The sequence below is a fragment of the Saccopteryx leptura genome, chromosome 1, assembly GCF_036850995.1.
Source record: "Saccopteryx leptura isolate mSacLep1 chromosome 1, mSacLep1_pri_phased_curated, whole genome shotgun sequence".
Classification (NCBI taxonomy): Eukaryota; Metazoa; Chordata; class Mammalia; order Chiroptera; family Emballonuridae; genus Saccopteryx; species Saccopteryx leptura.
The window spans coordinates 29,836,260-29,851,037 of NC_089503.1; the positions used below are offsets into that span (position 1 = coordinate 29,836,260).

General features: G+C 44.6%; 1 protein-coding gene across 2 annotated transcripts in view; it reads left to right on the forward strand.

Moving 5' to 3' along the window:
• Positions 1-342: 342 nt before the first annotated feature.
• Positions 343-14,778, forward strand: part of LOC136391945 (uncharacterized) — a 189,735-nt gene continuing 175,299 nt past the window's right edge. For both annotated transcript variants that reach the window (XM_066363874.1, XM_066363883.1), the window contains exon 1: positions 343-701. The gene's annotated coding sequence lies outside the window, so the exon portion shown is untranslated. The remainder of the gene's footprint in view (positions 702-14,778) is intronic.

The following is a 14,778-nucleotide window of genomic DNA, read 5'->3' on the forward strand; positions in this document are numbered from 1 at the left end:
CTCATATAACCCCTTTGGGAAGCAAGGCTATCAGGCTGGGAGGCTCTAAAGCACCTAGCAATGTGCTTTTTAAAACAGAAATTAGAGAGCATTAAAAAACAGGCCCACTTGCCGTTTGGTTCAAGGAACAGGAAATGGCCACTCGAAATTTGGAAAGACATTTTTTGGGGGTCTTTGTTCTGCTCTGCACTTTCACTTTTTGTGTCCAAACAATGCTCCTCTTTCTTCTGAGGCCTGCCTCCCAGCTTTGAACAACTCTAGAGTCTGATGAAAGCACCAGTACTCGAATCTTTGACCTTGTAATAATAGCCAAGGTCCTCGGCCTAGAAGCTGGGCCAGGCGTTGGGGTTCAGGCTGCTGGGTGAAGCGCTCACAGCCTCCTAATTAGTTTTACTGCAAGCTCTTGGCGGGGGCGCCGGATCCGGTGCAGAGGGGCCCAACTGCCCTCCCAGATCTGCCCCTTCGGGCCACACAGCGGGGCTGGCCGTGTCTCAGGCCTGAGGTCGCAGGTAGCGAGGCCCACAGGGACCCCAGGCCCACAGTCCCACGTCCCGCAAAGCTCAGCGTGTCGGAGCGCTGGGCGGCCGCGTTCTCAGCGAGTGCGAAGGGCGCTCGGCGGCCCAGGACACCACGTCACTCGCGACCTGACCCGCTGTTCCCGCCCCGGTTCGCGGAGACGCGAGCGACACGGGCCGCCGAAGGTAAGCGCTGCCGACCCGCGCGCGTCCTGGAACCCGGTGCCCGGGCGCTGGCCGTTCCCGGGAGTCGGGGGTTCCGGCGGCTGCTCCGCGCCCGGGGCGCTGGCCGGGCGTCTGGCCCGAGCCCGCCCGCGCCGGGTTTCAAGTTCAGATAAGCGCCGGCTTTGCAGCTTCCCTTCCGCTCCTGCTCTTCCGCCCTGGACAGGGCTGTGGTTTTGGGGGGCCTTCCATGCAAGCGACCACGCCCCTGTGTGGCAGGGGACGGGACTGTCCCTGGTCACTAGCTGCTTCACCCCCCAGCCTCACTTTCTGCCCCTGTCCACACTGCACAGCCAGGCCCGCCTGTCTGTCCAGAAACGTCCACCCCGCTCTGGTCCGGACGCGCAGCCTGCTTTCCCTTTGCTCAGCTCACGAATCCCCTTTTGAAAACATGCCGGAAGGGGGAGCTTTGGGCCAAGCGAAGGCAGAATTTTCTATCCCTAAAGGGCCAGGCCAGCCTCCCGCACACCTGGTTTTAATAAGAGCCCAGGGAGAAATATGGCCCCGGGCCTGAAAGATCCCCAAGAAATTCTGTCCATAAAGAGAAGGAAGGGTGCACGTGGACTGTAGGTGAGCAGACACACTCACTGTACAAAGGTTCGCAAAGACCTCGTGCACTTTTCAACTTAAGTTGTATGTTTGGAGAGGATGTAGGTGGTGGTGATGTTAGAAATGGTATATAAACAGCAGTTAAAAACATTTATTAACATCGAGGACAAGACGATTGCAGTTATTTACAATGTATTCTTTTCTTCCCAGTTTTAATAACAAAAAGGAATATTGAAAAACAACTCCTGCCTCTTATACTCCCACTGTGTTAACCCATATGCTTGCATTTTTTAAAAACATAATTGCAACTATAAGCACACAGCATTCTTGTTTTTAAATTCTGAAACAAGGGAGGTAAATTACATCCCAACAGAACGGAAGTCCTCATTAATTCTGATAAAAAAAAAGTTCCCAATACATGAGCTGGAAGTTAAAGATTGTATCATGCTGCTTTCAGCCATGTATTATAAAACTTTAAAGGATAAAGGACATGAAAGGCTTTTTAAAAAGACCCTTGTGAGACATATATATATTCACACACACTCTTTTTTGCATCTTCATTTAAAGCCAAGGACAAATTTCTTTCCAAGGTAGCACTTTGATCTTTCTACTCTAAGAAAATAACTCCTGCTCTACCTTGTACTAGAATTTTGAGAACACTAACATTCCTCAAACATTTCTGAACCCCTGATCAGCATTTAATCTGAAGCCTTAGGGACTAGCCCTTCGGTTCCCTCTGTGTGGAATTCTTTTCCTTGGTCTTCACTTTGCAAGCTCCTCCTTATTCAGATCTCTGCCCAAATATTCATTTCTCTGTCCACCCCCTTGCAACAAGTATATTTTATTTTCTTCAAAGCACTAACCACACTCTTAACTTAATCATTTGATCATTGCCTGCCCTCCCATTCAAGAATATAAGAGACCTTGCTGTTATACTTGCTGTTATATACTAGAATTATACCCCCACCCACCCCTACTCTCTGTGTTCACCAGGATTGATTTTTAGTGAATACAAAAAAAAAAAAAAAAAAAAAAAAAAGTTGCAGTACAGAGTGTAGATTTGGGAGCTCTCCCTAAGTGAATGTAACCCTTGAGGAAATATCCCATTACTTGCCTTTTCAGAAAGGGTGACTTAGATGCAGCTGCTATCCCTTCTTAGGGCCTCATCCACCATGACCCAGGCCAGCCCCAGGAAGTACACTCTGGAGGCAGCGGGGCCTCTGGCATTTTTTTGGGTCTGGATTTTGAACTCTGAGAGTGACTGAGATTCTCCCCCAGAGGCCTGGGACTGCTGGCTGCGCAAACCCCCTGACCCTTTAGCACTTCCCAGTGTTTGGCTGCAGGCACGAGGTTCCAAGGTTTCTGGTGGGAGCTGCTCGTGAAAGATGCTCTGTTATTGTTGGACTCCAGGCACAGGGAATAATTAGGGGAGTGACATGAGCTCAAGTGGAAGCCTTGCCTTGTGGGCTGGGCCACGAGGCTGCAATGGGCCTGCTCTCTGGCAAAGGACGTGGATTCCTGTGGATTCCTACGTGGTTCACTTCTCGGAGGAAGCCTTGGTGAGGAAGAGGCTGGGAGTTGGGGCAGAAAACTTTGGGATTTCCCGTGGTGCCTTGGGGATTGCTTGTTGTTGAGAACCACCCTGGGCAACACCAAGCTGGTAGTGTCTAGGCCTGCTTGCCTTTCCTCGGGGCCACACAGGGCTCCCAGGGTGTTGCAGGCTGCCCTGGCCAGGGTCTGCGTGTCCCGTGGGTGGAGCTGAAACAGCAGTGAAGAGAACCCAGTGTTCTGGGAGCTGTCAGTGGCCAGCAGGGCAGAAGTTTTTCTGAAGCTCTGCAGTGCCCAGCATGGTACCTGGCACACGGTGGGTGTTTAATAAATGTTCATTAAAGTATGAAGCATGTGAGTGACCTACACACTGTTTCATGCCTGTATATATCTGTGAACATAGGCTCTGGAGGCCCATTGAGTGGGTTCAAATCCTGGCGGCTCCACTTACAAACTGCCCATGCGAATGTGCTGTACCCCATGGTACTCATCCGTAAGATGCAGATAATAATGTTACCACTTCGGAGGCTTGTCATGGGTTAGATCTAGTAAATACTGGAAAGCATTTAGAACATAGTCTGGCACACAGTAACAGGTTAAGTACTAAAAAATATTAAAACTAAACTAAAAAAGGTAACAGTTACCTCATAGGGAAGGGAAGAGAATAGGATCAGAAATGGGCACACTGGGATTTCAAGTTATTGTCATTTTCTTTTCTTAAACTGGGTGTGTGCATATGTTTTATTATATTGCTATTGTTAATGCTTTAACATATTTTATGAGTGTTTTAGTAGCTGCTCAATATATGATAAAACACGAAAACTGCACTCGCTGAGGTGTCCTATATTGCATTTAACACTGTGAAGACCTTTCAGGGGTTAACTTGTCAGATCTCTCTTGTTCTTGCCCAGCCTTCTGAGGGGAGAACGTTTATTGTTTTTAATTTATAGACTGCACTGTGAAATAATAGACCAGGATTTATATCTGAGCTGTGTTCTTTTTTTTCTTAATTAAAAATTTTTAGAGAAGCAGAATAAGGAAGAGAGAGAGAGAGAGAGAGAGAGAGAGAGAAAAAAGAATTCATTTATTGTTCTACTTGGTTGTGCACTCATAGGTTGCTTCATGTATGTGCTCTGACTGGGGACCGAACCTGCAACCTTAGTGTTTCCGGCTGACATTGTAACCAACTAAACCAACTAAACTCATAGGGCCAAGCCTGTGGGGTTTTTTTGTTTGTTTGTTTACAGAGTCAGAGAGAGAGAGTCAGGGAGAGGGATAGGCAGACAGGAACGGAGAGAGATAAGAAGCATCAATCATCAGTTTTTCGTTGCAACACCTTAGTTGTTCATTGATTGCTTTCTCATATGTGCCTTGACTGTGGGGCTACAGCAGACTGAGTGACCCCTTGCTCAAGCCAGCAACCTTGGGTCCAAGCTGGCGAACTTTGCTCAAACCAGATGAGCCCGCACTCAAGCTGGCAACCTCGGGGTCTCGAACCTGGGTTCTCCACTTCCCAGTTCGATGCTCTATCCACTGTGCCACCGCCTGGTCAGGCAAGCCTGTGTTCTTAATCGCTAAATATATCTTTCCTCATCTGTTGCTGATATAGCAGGTTGTAGCTGAACTTTTTAAAAAATGTAATTCGATGTCGATTTATCTGTGTGAGTCAGGATTGTCATAATCATATGTTACCAAATCATAACACGGAAGTAAGCTGGATACAAAACTGACTGACTGCACATGGCCACTACTAACCCTCTCCTTCACATTTTATATTCAGTGAAACAGCCTACTATTCTCACTAGTTCACTTAATAAGAAATGTTATAAATTTTAATTTAAAGTAAATATATATATAACACATATAAAATCTCTATATAAAACATATATTGGGATTCCATCTAAGATTTCCTTAGCAAAAAGATTTGCGATGTGAAAAAAATTATTATTATTACTGGTTTTAGAATATAACAGGTTTAGGAATTTGATGGTGTGTGAAGCAGGGCGAAGTGTCATTCAGTAATTTATGAACATAAAGCACGGTGTTAGGCACTTAGGGAAAACGATGATAAAAAGGACAGTTTGATATTTAGTGTTGTTTGTTAATGAAACATTAACATACTAATGACTGTTTTGAAACTTATGACAGTAATCAGAGCTGATTGTATTATGAACTGCAGGATTCTTACAGTTAAAGCGTTGAGGAGAATCCAAAGAAAAGATCAGTGATTTCACAAAGAAGCAGCATTTGAGCTGGCCTTTAAAGTTGGATAAAGACAAGGGGACAGGGAAGGGGGTTCAGCCCTGACTGAGATGAGCAAGTGTGGGTGAGAGGAAACTTTGAGGCCTATTGGAGGAGAATGGAGAGCAGTTAGTTGACAAGAGCATCCAGTTCCCTGTGGGGGGAGAAGTGGCTAGAAGTACGAAGGATCTCGCATGATGGACTAAGGGGTCTGACCTTCCATATCCAGTAGGCCGTGGGGAGCCACTTAGGGTTTCTAAGCACAGTTGTGACGTGCTCAGGGTTGTGATCTAGAAGCATTATTCTGACAGTGGTTAAGATGTTAGAGGGAAGAAAGCAGAGATAGGGAGACCAGTGAGAAGGCTACTGTGACGGACAGTCAATGAGAACGGTCATAAGGACTTAAACTCGCGGGGTGGCAGGGGAGATAAAAAGGTTGATGGAAGACGTATGGCTGGAGCTGAACTTACAGTTTGATAACTGATGGAATGTGTTGACAAAGAAGAAATTGAAAAAAACTCTGAAGATTGGAGATTGCACATTATTGACAAAATAAATTAGTCAAGAGGAGGAAGAGGTAGACACATTTGAAAAATTACCAATGAGTGGGGATCTGAAAAAGCTGGAATTCCGATTTCTATACTACAGACTTCTCTGAGCCTTTAGAGAAAATGTGTCATTTCCCAAGTTGGCTACAGAAGTCCTGCTTTCCTCCTCCCAAACATTTCATAGAACATAATCTGGAAATGTATCACGAGAGCAGGCCTGTAGGGACAGAGCAAGCCAAGTGCTCTGGACTTTCAGACTGTCACCTTTCACCACATCACCCCTGCATCACAGCAGGGAAACACCTCACAGGAAGCCTCATGCTGGGACTCGGGTTCTGGAACCCTGGTCTGTTTCTATTTGCTCATTTCTTCAAGCTGCTATTCTAGGTCCTATCCCATCATGCCTCCTATTTATAGCACATGAAGAGTACAATAGCAACTTTAAAAAGAAAATGAGTGTGAGGTTTGTACTCATGCCTGAAGGGTTGGGTAATTCTGACTTTTTAAAGAAATACTCGACACTTTCTTCTGCAGCCCTGGAAGAGGCGGAAGCCCTGTTTCAATGATCGGTGCTCTTACTACTGCTCTTGTTTACACGTTTCCCTTAGAACGGGGTCCTTGGGTTTTGCAACATCAGGTATGTGATTTAACACTACATCATCCATCTCTGGGTCTGCTGCAAGCTGTCCAACTGACATTTAAAGACATGATTCCAGTTCAGAGGTTCCCCTTACCAGAAAGTCAACCCTGTGATTTAAAAATATTGTGTGCATAATATACAGTTTACCATTTTGACCCTTTTTGAGTGTATAATTCAGTGGCATTAAGTACATTGATGTTGTTGTGCAACCACCACCAGCATCCATCACCACAGCTTTTCCCTCTTCACTGAAAATCCATACCCATTGAACAGTAACTCCCATCCCCACTCTCCCTGGCCCCTGGGCCACCATTCTATACTCTCTGAGTGTCTGACAGCTCGAGGAGCCTCATAATAAGTGGAATCATAGGTTATGTGTTCTTTTGCATCGGGCTTATTTCACTTAGCATAATGGCTTCAAGGTTCATCCCTATTGTAGCATGTGTTAGAATTTCCTTGCTTTTTAAGGCTGAATAGTACCCCATTATATGTATATATGTATGTATATACCATGTTTATTTCTCCATTTATCTGGCTATGCACATTTGAGCTGTTTCCACATCTGTGGTTTTTTTTTTTTTTTCTGAGACAGAAAGAGTCAGAGAGAGGGATAGATAGGGACAGAAAGACAGAAACAGAGAGAGATGAGAAACATCAATCATCAGTTTTTCATTGTGACACCTTAGTTGTTCATTTATTGCTTTCTCATATGTGCCTTGACCGTGGGCCTTCAGCAGACCGAGTAATCCCTTGCTCGAGCCAGCAACCTTGAGTCCAAGCTGGTGAGCTTTGCTCAAACCAGATGAGCCCGCACTCAAGCCAGCGACCTCAGGGTCTCGAACCTGAGTCCTCGGCATCCCAGTCTGATACTCTATCCACTGCGCCACCACCTGGTCAGGCATGTCCGTGTTCTTGATGCAGTTCTCTAAGCAGTCAGTCCTTCCATGGAGCTTCCTTCCATACAAGTTGGAGATTCTTTTGGGTTTGATTCAATTACATTTGCATTGGTAATAGAAAATTGCAAGTCATCTCACTAAATCAAGATGTGAAATCAAACCTTAGAGGAAAAAAAATGATTTTAAATCCCAACTTTGGGTGGGCTTGGATAGCAGCCGTTCTGTACTTGACTGGGAGTGGGGGGTGGGACTGGGCCCAGGAGCTAACTAGTGATTCCTGGCAGAAGAAAACCCCTTTTTGCTTGGGAAGGGAGCGGGGCTAACTTAGCAGTTCAGGGTTGGGGAGACCCCCTTGCTTTCCTAGACTTGGGAAGAGGGTAGAAAAGCAGTAGGTTGGTAAGCCAGTAAGTAGATCCCGGCCGAGCCACCATGGAAAGTGCTGCTTTGGAGGCTGCGGTTGGTTCTTAGCTTTGAGTTGGAGAGATTAGGCTGGAGGAGCGTGGAAACCACTACAGCCCTGAGCTCAGCCCAGTTTCCCACACCATCCTTTTCTCCTTCCCAGAAGACTTTGTGCCAGGGAACACAAAATAATTTTGATTGAGCTATTAGGTTGGAAATAATTTCAAAGCTAGTTGAATGAGGTTGTTTCCATTGCCAGCCTTGCAGGGAACCAGCTTTATCATTTGAATCTACTGCTTCCTAAATTGTGCACGAGGTGCCACCCATTAAATTCACAAGGTGCCCTAAGATATTTTAAATTTTTCAGGGAAACACAGCTGTAGTTGACATCTCTGGGACACCCAAGAACTATGGTTTGAGGTGTGACGCGTTCATAGTTTCAACATTCGATTGTGCTACATTCCTTTCAGTGCTGACATGTCATTGCGAAACTGGGAGTTTACAGTCGCTTTGATGAAAAAATCGAGACCTTGATGAAAATCAGAGTAGGAAGTGAGGGGAGTGGTGTCCAATCTGATCCCAATATTTAAGAAGTTGTGCAGTGCCCAATAGTTATGCATCATCCATTAATAAGCCATAATGATCCTTAAAGGTAAAAATGTATTTTTTCAATTTATATATATTCTTTTTTTTTTTCTTCCAGATGGCTTCTAAATTGTTAGGACACCAACACGAAAGTTGTTTGGATTTCATTACTTAACAAAAAGAACTGTTGGGGATTTCTTGCATCCTAAGGGTGCCGTAAAGATTACCGAAATGTTAAGGGCACCATGTAGCAATGGAATTTGGGAATCTTTTCTTTAATCTATCAGAAAACCCCCAAAGTTGTATATTTACTTTTAAATACACCAAACACAGTGCTGAGAGTACAAGAGAGATAAAATAAACACTTTTCTTTGAGATTTTCTAAACTAAATTGCTTTATTTTTCTGATCGTAGCATTAATATGTATTAGTTCTTTTAAAGAAATCCAGGAAGGTGCAAAATGAAAGATAAAAACCTCCATATTCCTACCCTCTATCCACCCTCCCCCACAAAGATGATAACTGCTATGTTTTGGTGGATATTGTCACAGCTTTTTTTTTCTGTTTAGATTTAAGAATACTAGGTATTTTATTTAAAAATTGATCATATAAATTTTGTTTTGTTTATTGATTTTAAAAATTCACTTGATTACAGCTATTTTTCTATGTGAACACCTATAGGTTTCTAATAATGTATAATGCATATATTATATATAGATTTACTTCAAACAGATTTATAAATGCACTTTCAAGAGAGAAAAGCCTCTAAATTCTAGAACGTTCATGACTACCTGTAGGATGATTCCATTATAGTAGCTCAACCGTGCCCCCTTGTGGCTTAATGTGATATTTGACATTTTTCTTAGAATCCCTGTATGTAAGACCTTGTATACCGACATGGAGGACACAGAGGTGAATGCAATAAGATTAGGAGCTCACAGTCTGTAAGAGGAGATGCAATATATAATTAAGTAATTATTAAAGGAAATAAAAAGTAATTAGGGATCATAAGAGAGCATGAACTAAATACTGTAGATTGATCCACCAGTCAGTTAAAAGCTCACAGGCGGAAGAGGTTAGTCCCGCTGTGAAGGTGAGGGACTTATTTCATGGCACGCTCACAACAGCAGCAGCAGCAACAGTGGTACGGTGGTATTTGAGGAATGCTTGCGGACCAGGAGCTGCTCTTTGCATTCTTCTACAGAAAAGATGGGACTTCTCTTGTCTAGGCCGTTAACTTGGGTAGGATTTCGACCCAGAGGTGTGAGGAGAGGAGGAATGAAGGCAGGAGGTGGTGTTTCAGGTGGGGTCACTGCAGGAGGAAAAGCAGGGGAGTCCGCACAGAGAGGGGTGGACCTTGAAGACTGCTTGGAGTGACGTGGGAAACGGCCTTAGAAAGAGGTGAGTGCCTCGAATCCCAGGCTAAGGAATGTGACCGTAATTCTGGTCACAGGCAATGGGAACCCAGGATTCAAGTTTGTTTGTTTTTTTAAAATCACGGTCATTTTATCAGAGCTGGACTATTGGAAAATTAACTTTCCAGCAGTGTGAAAGTTGAGAGACTCAAGGTGGAGGGCCCAGGTAAGAGGCTACGGCTGTAGTCTATGCAGAACAAAGAGTAATGCTGCTCTGAAGAGGAGCACCAGGAACTCCGGAGGATGGCGTGAATCCGAGCTGGTTAGAAAGCCGGCAATGGCGGGATCTCTCTCTCACTTTCACGTTTTTTATTATTTTTGTAAAGACCACAGTAACATTTGGTGAGCTCTCAATGGAAGTCTTTGTACCCAGTAGGCTTACTCTACATGAACTAAATACTGTAGATTGATCCACCAGCCAGTGTTTATATGCTGCTTGACCCCTCTCCTCCGAGAAACTAGAGGGACAACATCTAGATCACATTATTTAGCATGTGCAATCGTAATTTCGACAGAGCCAGGTCCGCGGGTAGGGCGCGTTATTCCCCGCCATTCTTAAAGTTTGTTACTGTGGCGTGGTATTTGGAGAATGGTGTTACCATGTGTTCCTTTTTCCAGTGGGTGTAAAACCAGAGGGAATTTGTGAACCCTAGCAGGGAGGATTTGGATTCGACCTAGGAGCTGATTCTAAGGATGACAGATAGTGGGAATTGCACAGCCAAGTGGCCTGCAGCGCACTGTTCTGTGGCCGTTTACAAAGATGAGACAGTTAATTGAGATGATTGGAGTTTATTATGTCATCCAAAATAATCACTCTTTTCATTTTATCTATAAATGCTTATAAAAGGAATTCTGTCTTTGATATGATAAGTACTGAGAGCAGTGATTCTCAAAGCAAGGACAGCGGTTTACTGGGGAGCCATTGGGATCTTCTTGAGGGGCTCACACTTATCCCAGGTGTTATTTTATAATAAAAAGTAAGATACATAAGCTCATATTTATCTCTAATATGGCTAACCAGAAATGGGTCAGAGATCTTCCATTTCCTCATTGCCACCGGCCTCCCGTGCCTATGGGGCGTGTCCCTACCAAGTCTGAGGGTCACCCATGTGGAGAGAAGTGATTTTATTGATCGCTCTTTGTGCCTTTCCCCAGTAACTTGTGAACTTCTCTGTACTTCATGGATCCTTTTAAATCTTTTTCCTTGAGAAACTGTCTTGAGTAAAGGTAAGTTGTACGGGCAAAGTCATGTCAGGTGTTTCTAGGGCATACAGGGCCTGGAGTTCAATAAGATTCCCATGGGTTTTTTTTCCTCTGAATGTTAGAGAATATGCTTTTGCTCATGGGCAGAGAGGTGTGACTGAACGTAATATATAATATACTATAATGTGTTTCTTGAATTTGTGAATCACTAATTAGCATGCTTGAGCTATTTCCAACTTGGCTGCAGTCATAATTCAAAACTGATATGTCATTAGTATACAGCGGCATCATATTTCAAACCCTATCAGATTACACTTATGTACTTTATCACTTTTTAACCATTTAAATTACATCCCTGTTAATAGGATCTATGTTTTAATGTCAACAGGCAGATTGGCGGATTGCATGGTTCACGTCTAGTTGAGTTTTTATGGCTAATTGGGCACATATGTACGAAACTAACCCCTCTATTTAGAAGTGAAGGATTTTACTTAAAAATTAGCTTATTTTTTATTACAGGCAGCTTAGTTTCATCTGCTTAAGTAGTTTTTAAAACATGAAGCATTTTTTTTCAGCACAACTGTATCTTGATGTGTTAACTGTGTTTTCTAAATGTAGATTTCTTTCACTAGCTTAATGGGAATTCACAGAAATCATAGCCTTTTAATTAAAGCCAATGTGTTTCAGTGCCAGGGATTCTGAAGGATTCCAGTGAACCAAAGAAGATGCATTTCTGCAGCGGAAGTGTGCATATGAGACCCTTCAGAACCTGACAGAAATGCCTGATGGAAGGGTTGGAAACAGGAAAAAGATTAATAAAAAGAACATCAGAGTAATTTTCAGAATAGCTTAAATTATGTGCGTAGTGAAATAATTTTCTACACCAAAGGATGGTTTGATTGAAAAATTGTGACTCTTGCATAGTCTTAATACAGTCAAGTCTAAATCTAACTTTAACCCATTTGAACTAAAAAAAGAGAGCCTCTGATAGCTATATTTTTCAAACCTAAAATCGGTACAAGTGACTGTATTTTCGGAACTAGTTCAAGTGGTCTGACAAGCAAAACTGGGAAGAAAAAGGAACAGAACATTTTGTTTTTTGTTTTTTTCTTCTTCTCCAAGTGAGAAGAGGGGAGATAGAGAGACAGACTCCTGCATGCACCCCACCCCGATGGGGATCCACCTGATGACCCCCATCTGGGGCTGATTCTTTGCCCATCTGGGGCCAAGCTTGCAACTGAGCTATTTTTAGTGTTGGAGGTGGAGGCTCCACAAGCCATCCTTAGTGCTGGAGGCCAACGTGCTTGAACCAATCAAGCTATGGTTGTGGGAGGGGAAGAGGGAGAGCAAGAGAGAGAGAGAGAGAGAGGGAAGAAGGAGGGGTGGAGAAGCAGATGGTTGCTTCTCCTGTGAGTCCTGACCAGGAATCAAACCCAGGACATCCACACGCGGGATGATGCTCTACCACTGAATCAACCGGCTAGGGCCAGAAAAGAATATTTGAAATCTAAAGGAGCCTTGAAAACTGGGAATGGATGGTCATTGTAATAGCAGCTGTAAGGAAATCACAGGATACACTTGATTACAGTTTTGTCAAACAGAAGGAGCCTGGGACCAGAAATCAGACAACTTAAATTTTAATCTCTGCCCAGCACTTAACTAGCTGTGGGACTAGACACAGTGATTATATCTACCATAACCGTTTCAGGGTTATCGTGAGGATCCCAATAAACTGTTGTGTATAAGAGCTTTTTGAAAAGTAATGCTTTAATTTCTTTAAAAAAAAAAAAGGAAATAATGCTAAAGCATTACTTCTATAAGTGGATTGTTTCTGTGGTTTTGAATAACCCCGGCCAGATAAAGAACCTGCTTTATTTGTCATCGCCTCACTCAAGTGCTTAATTAATACCCACCCTGTGGAAGGACAAGCTCTGGAGACAGTGCTGAATGAATGAATAAATGAATGGATGAAGGAATGAATGAATGAAACAATGAATGAATGAATAGTTCCCTTTGTTCTGGCTTTATTTTCTCCCTCAGAGACTTGGGCCAAAAAAATAAAACTAAATATGTGGTTTTGGATTCTTTAGAGTGTTACACAGGTGCACTCTGCTGGTGCCCATCCAAGTCTGAGCCACGTGTATAAACACACATGGTCTGGTAGACATCTAGTATTACATGTGTACAGGATGTTTGGTGGGATATTTTTCTATGAGAGTGAATTTGGCAACTAGAGCCCCAGTTGCAACTGCAACATTGTAAAGAAAGTGGGTGACACAGCGTCCCTCCCCCCAGCATGGGGCCTGTTTGGCCCTCCAACTTGCAGTCTTTGGCTCAGCCTCCTCTCCCATTCTGAAGGCCTTTTATGGAGGTTATAGGGGGAGAAGGAGAGAGAGTTTCCTATGCTGCAGCCTTTTGGGGGAACAGTGTTCACGAGTTTCTTCTCTTTCCACGAGGGAGGGACAGAGGTTAGGGGGTAATTACTTCAAAAAATTAAGTGAGGAGAGAAATTTCTTTCCCTCCCTCCCTCCCTCCCTTCCTTCCTTTCTTCCTTCCTGTGAGAGGCAGGAAGGCAGAGACAGACTCCTGCATGCACTCAGACTGGGATCTACCCGGCAAACCCCCTACACGGTGATTCTCTGCCCAGCTGGGCCCCCTGCTGTGTTCGGCAACTGAGCTGTTTCAGTGCCTGAGGTGAGGCCATGGAGCCATCCTCAGCACCCAGGGCCAACTTTGCTTGAACCATTCGAGCCATGGTTGTGGGGAATGTGGGAGGGAGAGAGAAGGGGGAGGGGTGGATAAGCAGATGGTTGTTTCTCCTGTGTGCCCTGACTGGGAATTGAACCTGGGACTTCCACATGCCAGGCCAACACTCTACCGCTGAGCCAACCAGCCAGAGCTTCCTTCTTGTTTTCAAGAATGGAAAACTGGCTTTAAGTTCCCCTATTGGACATCTGCATGGGCAGCAGCCTTGCCTGGCCCTATTGAAACAGACTGGAGGACTGGAAAGGGACGATGGCAGGATGCTGAGAGGCGGGCTGGGGGCAGCCCGCACGTGCGCTGGGTGTTGTGGCAAGGATGCCCGAGTTCACTGTGGGCAGGTGTGCATTGTGGTGCAGGGCTGTTGGGTGTGACTCTCTTGCTGGTTCCTCACCAAGAGGATGGCCCGCTGGGTGAGGAAGTAGCCAGAAGAGTCACACTTCCCGCTCCAGCCTGCCCTGCAGGGGAGGCAGGGGAGGAGATTTGACCATTTAAACTGAACTGTTTAGCACAAAATGACTCAGAAGTGATGGGACTTGCTTGAGACCCACGATTCCAACTGGGAAGGGAGATTTGACAGGACTCAGTGGAGAGCAGTGATTAGGGGACAGAACACAAAAGAAATCCGAACTGTCTCATGTTTGGATGGCAGCGAGCCGGGACTCTTCCATAAAGTTATTACACTGATTAGAAACTGTCCTCGTGTGGTTTGACTCAGTTACTTCATCACAGAATCCAGACTCTGACCAGAAAAGACCTTAACGGTAATTCCACTAGGTTAGTGGATTTCAAATGCTGTTCCGTGAAGTCTGGGGTGGGGGAGGCAGCTGACAGAGTTTCCTCAGGAGCCCCTGGGGGAGGACTCAGGGGGTGCGGAGGAGGCTGAAGGTGCTGAGAAGGTGGGACTTCTGCTCCCCCCTCCCCTAGCTAGGAGAGTTTTGCTTTTATGTGCTTTATATATCAGGCTTTTTTATAAGATTATTTTTGTCCAAAGGGTTCCCCAGTTAGGAAAAAAAAAAGCGTTCTTATGATCCATCCCCCTTATTTCTGAGAGAAGTTAACGGAAGTTTAGGCTGGGCAGGTGACAAGCCGTGGGCCACAGGGTCAGGACACAGGTCATTTGGTTTGGCACGTTGTTCCAAACTGACAGGGGGGAGTTAGCCTCATGGATTCAAGGTGCATTTGTGAAGCAGCTACTAGATAGAGTCATGCAGTAGTTTTCCCTCTTCTTCTTCTTTCTAAAAGGTTCAGGCAGTTA